Source organism: Callospermophilus lateralis, chromosome 13 (genome assembly GCF_048772815.1).
Source record: "Callospermophilus lateralis isolate mCalLat2 chromosome 13, mCalLat2.hap1, whole genome shotgun sequence".
NCBI lineage: Eukaryota > Metazoa > Chordata > Mammalia > Rodentia > Sciuridae > Callospermophilus > Callospermophilus lateralis.
In genome coordinates this window covers 56,241,363-56,247,362 of record NC_135317.1, presented here as the reverse complement: position 1 = coordinate 56,247,362, position 6,000 = coordinate 56,241,363, and positions in this window count along the sequence as shown.

The window sequence follows — 6,000 nt, the reverse complement described above, 5'->3', positions numbered from 1 at the left end:
TTAAGAGGAAAATAGGTTTCTCTCACTGGGTTGTCAGGAAGCTTATGGGTCTGTGGGACTCTGTTTCTGGTGTGAAGTCTTTTAAACTTATCTTCTGAGCATGCTCAAGGTGTGTCATTTACATATCTTGACCCTGAGACTCACTGAGGAGGGAAAGAGCACAAAGGATGAAACAAGCAAGGGCGATTTTAATATTTTTTAAATGAAGAACAAATGACACACTGTTACCTTGCATGCAGATGGACGGGGCACACCACAGCAGCTTCCTCAGGTGGCAGCATGGTGGCTTCTAGGTCACCTCTCCTAGGCAGGTGACCAACTCTCATTCTCTCCCTCTTCCTCACCCTCCCAACCCCATGACTTAGAAGACTCTTCAGGTGGCGATGCTTAGTAAAAGGGCCCGAATTGGAGGGCAAAGGGTGCGTGTTGGGGTTGGCAGGAGAAGCTGTCGGCCTGCATTGTGTGTGGGGGGCACGTTTGCCTGTTGGAGTTGGTTGCTGTATGCAGGCTGCGCGGAGCTCTTGAAGCCCAGGATTTGTTTATTCATCAGCCACCGGAACTGTGTGGGACAGAGCAAGTGGTGCTCAGTAAAGATTTGTTGAACAATTGCTTTCTAAATGTGGGTAGAATTCAAGTGCACTAATGCTATGCCTTTTCATCTTTTGAAGAGGAATATGCTTTAGGAAACCTGAAGGCCAAGGCTGGTCACTAACTTGGGAGGCCAAAGAGCTGAGGATTTGGTCCTGGTTGGGGACCCTCTTCATTCCACCTGGGATAGGCAAATGCAGACTCTGACCAGGTTTCTCTAGTGCCTCCTCTTCCAAACTTGATTTCTTTATTTCATTTATTCATTCAGCTAATACCAGTTGAGCTGCTCCAGGCTCAGTTTTAGATGCTGGGATGTAGAAGAACAAGAGACATCTATGGTACTAGGAGATACTAGCCACCATCAGGTCCATGTGCCAACACTCCAAGTGCTCTGCATAATTATAAGGTAGAAATACCCTTCAACTAGAAAAGCCAATGGAAGCATTTTATACTGCAATAGGCCCAAATTGAGACACAGAGGCATTTCGTCTGTCTGGGTGCTGGAATAGCCTGACCAGCACCTAGATGAAGGTGTTGCTAGATGAAGGTGTTGTCTTGCTTTGTTTTTTTATGTCCTCCCAGTCCTAGGCAGACAGAATGACCATGGAGAGGCTGATTGATGTCCCTGAGACAAAAGGATAGGATCAAAATGACTGAGAAAAATAAAACGTACTGTCAGTACAGTACGAGAATGTTAATAATTTGAGAGAAAAATACACCTAAGACTATACATTTGGAGAATTTTCTTCCCCAATGAGAAGATACTTCTGATGACCACATGTATCCTCCTTCCAGCCCCCTCAGAGGCTCTGACTGGAGTTGAGGATGGGGTGGTATTATGGGCCTTGCCAGACCGGGGTAAACTGAAGGATGGAGGCTTTAGTGGGGGATTGGAAGGGAACATTGGAAACAATTCCAAATGGGGCCCTTACGTTCTCTTCTCCGAGGAATTGATCTAGTAGGCAGCACCTCCACTGGCTCTTCCACTTGAAGGCGTGTTTCCCCCTAGGAAATCACAGCTTTTTAACTTAAGGTTTCTTTTCCTGTGATGTCAAGAAAGCCCAGGCAGGTCATGTCAAGGGTTCAGGGAGTAGACGGTAGGAAGCCTGGGTGATGTGCATGCCAGCGAGCTCCACAGAGCAGGAGACAAGGAGGGATTCAGAGCAGGGCCCTTGCCAGGAAGCAAGAGGGTATATTTGCTTTGGTGGGCACCTGGCCCTGTCTTTGGGACTGTGGTGCATTCAGCTGATTAGATGCATGTGGTACCAACATTGAGGAAGAAGCCTCAATACTGCTGAGGGAATAAGTCTACAGTGGAGGGGAAGAGGTGGTCCTTAGGGGCAGGGGGTACCTAGGGGACATTTGTCCAGTCCCAGTCTGGTTTGGCTTTCTTGCTTGAGTGTGCTTAGTTGCATTTGAGACAAGTATCCATGTGAAAAGGGGCCTGTGTGTACGGGACCAAACTCGCTGCAATGACTGCAAATGCCCTGATTTTATGTGAATCCTAGAGACACTGGGTTAAGGACACAGGCCACTAAAAAAATAAATAAACACATAAAACGTACAACCTCAACACTAAGCTTCTCAACATTTTCATGTGTGTTCAGCCCATGGCTGACTCTCTGGGAAGGACAATTTCAGGAGCTCTGTGTCTTAGCCACATCTCCACCCACTCGTGGCTGGTTTCCAAATATGTTAGAGACCAGCCCCACAGGACTCACCCCAGGAAGTGCTGAGGGACCTGGGAGGCAGACCCAGGCCCAGGTGTTGTTATAATGAGAACACCCCACCCTGTGTACAGAAGGATAAACTGGAGAGAGAAGAATTCGTGACTCTGGGTAGAATAAAAGTGAACATTTAATGCCACCATAGTTTGATTCTTTTAAACACCAGATTCTTTTTTGACAACATTTTACATCTCATATGCCACAAAAAGTCAGAGATCGTAGCCAGCAAACAATGTCTTCACACAGGAATGGCACACAGCTCGATGGATTCATGTCACCAGTTTGTGAGAACTATGTAACACTCTGTTCCAGACTGTTCTCCAGGTAGCCTGCTCATAGTTATCATGACCAAGCCAACAGCTAATTTTTATATAGCTATATAAAGGCCCATACACAAAATCCAGCCTGCAAATAGGCTGCTGGGACCCGCCCAAGTACTGAAGAGTTAATTTTCTGACCTTAACAAATGAGCTTTATTTTTTTTTAAAAATTAACAGCAAACACTTATGAGCTAAGAACTTAATTTTAAAAACAGCACCAATCTTCTATCCAAACAGTGAATTTCAAACAATGACATTCAATACCACCGTTGACTTCAAATAAGAATTTTTGAACATGTTTGTGAATTCACTGTTTCCGACACAATAAATGCACTTGGGCAGGCCTTGTCTCCAATCTTCAAATGGGTCCATTTCTACAGATAAGCATATTTATATATACATACATACATTACTAATCATGGAATCATAGAACCAGGGCTTGAAGGAACCACAAAGCTCATGTAGCACAATGTCCTCATTTTAGAAATTAGAAAACAGTTCCAGAGATGTTGATAAGGTGTACATAGATGGGACTATTGTGGAAACTGGAATTTGAACTCAGGTTTTCTGTCCTGTGCTCTTCTGCCATGCCACATACCTTCTGCACACATGCATCTACATATGTACACACGCAGCAGTACAGAGGTCTGATGTGTGTTCCTGTCCACACACCTGGTGCAACACCATCTAACAGGAAGTCCTGGACTCAAGTCCGGTTCTGCTATAAAACTGTTCTGTGTACTTGGGCCAATTGATGACCATTGACATCAGTTTCTTTATCTAGAAATGATTCTCCCCAGCTCCGAAAGAGAGCTTTAATTTCTTCAAAGCCCATCCCCCATCAGTTGCCACTGTTTTCCCTCTTTACTCGATCCTAGAAGGACAGCTATAATGACCCCAACCTTTCACAGCAAAATGAAGCAACTCACCCAAGTTGCATAGCTAGTGATGAACCAGGCGTGGCCCCTGGTCACCTCCTCCTGGGGCTCCAGGCTTTCCTCCTAGTTTTAGTTGCCTCTCAAATGAAACTACTGGCCCCAGCCCTTCCCTCCTCTCGGGGATCCAGCAAGGGACAAGATGCCTTCAGTATTACGGGTTGTAAGACTCACTAAAGTGCTTTGGTTGCTCCAGAAAAAAACTGCTCTGATATATCCAAGGTGAGGACCTGTCGTTGCTTTCCCAGCCCCCTTCAGTAGTACCGCAGGTGGAATGGGGGTCTTGAGGAAATGTGGGAACTTAATACTGTCAGCACTTTTCTCAGGAATTTGATGTTGAACCAGTAAGAGACGCTGAATCCTCTTCCACCCAGGCCCGTGGAAGCTGATTTCTAAGCTCATTATCATCCAAGTCAAAAGGAAGGATCCTTTCCCCTTTGGTTACTTACTATAGAAACAGCTGAGATTTTGAATTAAGCCCTGTACTCTGAGGACTGGACCCTAATCCCTGTTCTCCTGATTTATTTATCTCCCCCAACCCCCGCTCATGTCTCTGCTGACAGATTTTGCTAGGGAGAGAAAAGCAGAAAAATTAAAACAAAAACACACACACACACACACACACACACACAAAAACACATTGTCACAGACATATCCACCAGGCTTACACTTCAATGCATAGCAAGGGAGACCATTTCCAACCATATGTATAAAGAAATTCTAAAACACAAGCAATGCTATAAAACAACATCCTGAGTTTACAAATAAATCATAAGTCTTCATAAATTAGGTATGACATGTGGGATGTTAGAGATGAAGACTCTGCTAGTTTTCTTTTTTTAATATTCTTTTTAGTTGTAGGTGGACGTTTATTTTATTTATATGCGGTGCTAAGAATCAAACCCAGTGCCTCATACATGCTAGGCAAGCGCTCTACCACAGAGCTACAATCCCAGCCTGACTCTGCCAGTTTTGAAGGTAACTTCTGTGTGATACATAAAATAGATGTGTGAGCATCAGTAACTGTGACACCTCTGCACACAGGGAACAACCGTATTCAGAGAATATCAATAAGATGCAATGTTGATGTGATCCTGTCTCAAGCACTAGTTTGTGTCCAATGTCATGACCACACCTCAGGTTCTGAGTAGGGCCACCCAAAAAGCAGAATGTGTTTGTTTAGGGATGGGTGAATTCACTCTTGGGATTTAAAATTAAAAAAACAAAACAAAAACACACAAAAATCAAAATACTTTTTTGAGATGAGAAGCTTAAGTTTTAATAGCTTCTCCTGGATTGGAGTTCTGCTTTTATTATTGCAGAAATAAGAAACAGTTTGTGTTTTAGAAATATGTCATTTTGTCAGGAAGATTGCTAAGTGACACAATTTATAAGATTTAACCCGCAAATTGTGACACATTTTGGAGGATAAGAAAGAGATACTAAGATCCAAAGAATGCCGGCTGTATTCCTACCACATGGCCAAACCATTTTTAGACTGGCAGTTTCAGTGAAGCTGAATGCCTGGCTTTGTCACCTAGAGTAAAGCAGCCTGAACTGTTCTTTTTCTCCCTGCTTGGAAGTCTCATATGTGGTGGCCCTATAGAGTGTCCCTTGCAATGTGGAAAGCAGGGCCACACTGTCCAGGCAGAGGCAGTGAGCCCAGGAACAGTGGCATGGGGTGGTTTAGATAGCATCAGCTAATAGCACACAGAACTTCCAGCCTGTTTCTGACTGGCCTGGTTGCAGGGTTTAAGATATATATTGCCTTGAAAAGTGAGGAGATATTTTTGCATATGCTCAAAAAGTGGGCTAATGACGTTCCAGCAGGGAAGAACGACTAAATTCATGAATCTTATTCAATTTCGAAATGAATTAATCTCTAGTAATTTTTATAGCTGAAATTCTTGTTGGAATAAAGAACCTAAAAACATTCATCACATCATTATTTTGGAAGGCTTGGGTATAGATCAGCAGTTGACAGTGACATCAGCAACTGTGTTTGCTTTGAACAAATGGTGGGCCCTTGCCAGACCTGCCTTCTATCCCAAGAAGTCAAGGTCGGGTGGATGATTTCAAATAGACACATCCGTGATGAAGGCTTGTGGATGAACCCAAATTAATGATGAGTATTAGAATTTGAAGCCTAAAGAAGGTGGCTAGTTTATAAGGACACGAGATACATACCCAAGTGGGCACAAATTCCCTTCTCCTTCAACTCCAATCATGGAGCAAGCACAAGACTTGGATGTGTGTATAAAAAGACTTTTTTTTTGGAACCACCACTGTAGATGGAATAAGTGTCTGTGATCAGACTTCCAGCTTTAGGCTACTTCATGACAAACTGGGCCAAATTCCTGCCTGCCAAACGCCCCCCCCCCCTTTTTTTTTTTTTTTTGGTGGGAGCTAATGGGTCTTCTGTGCCCTGTT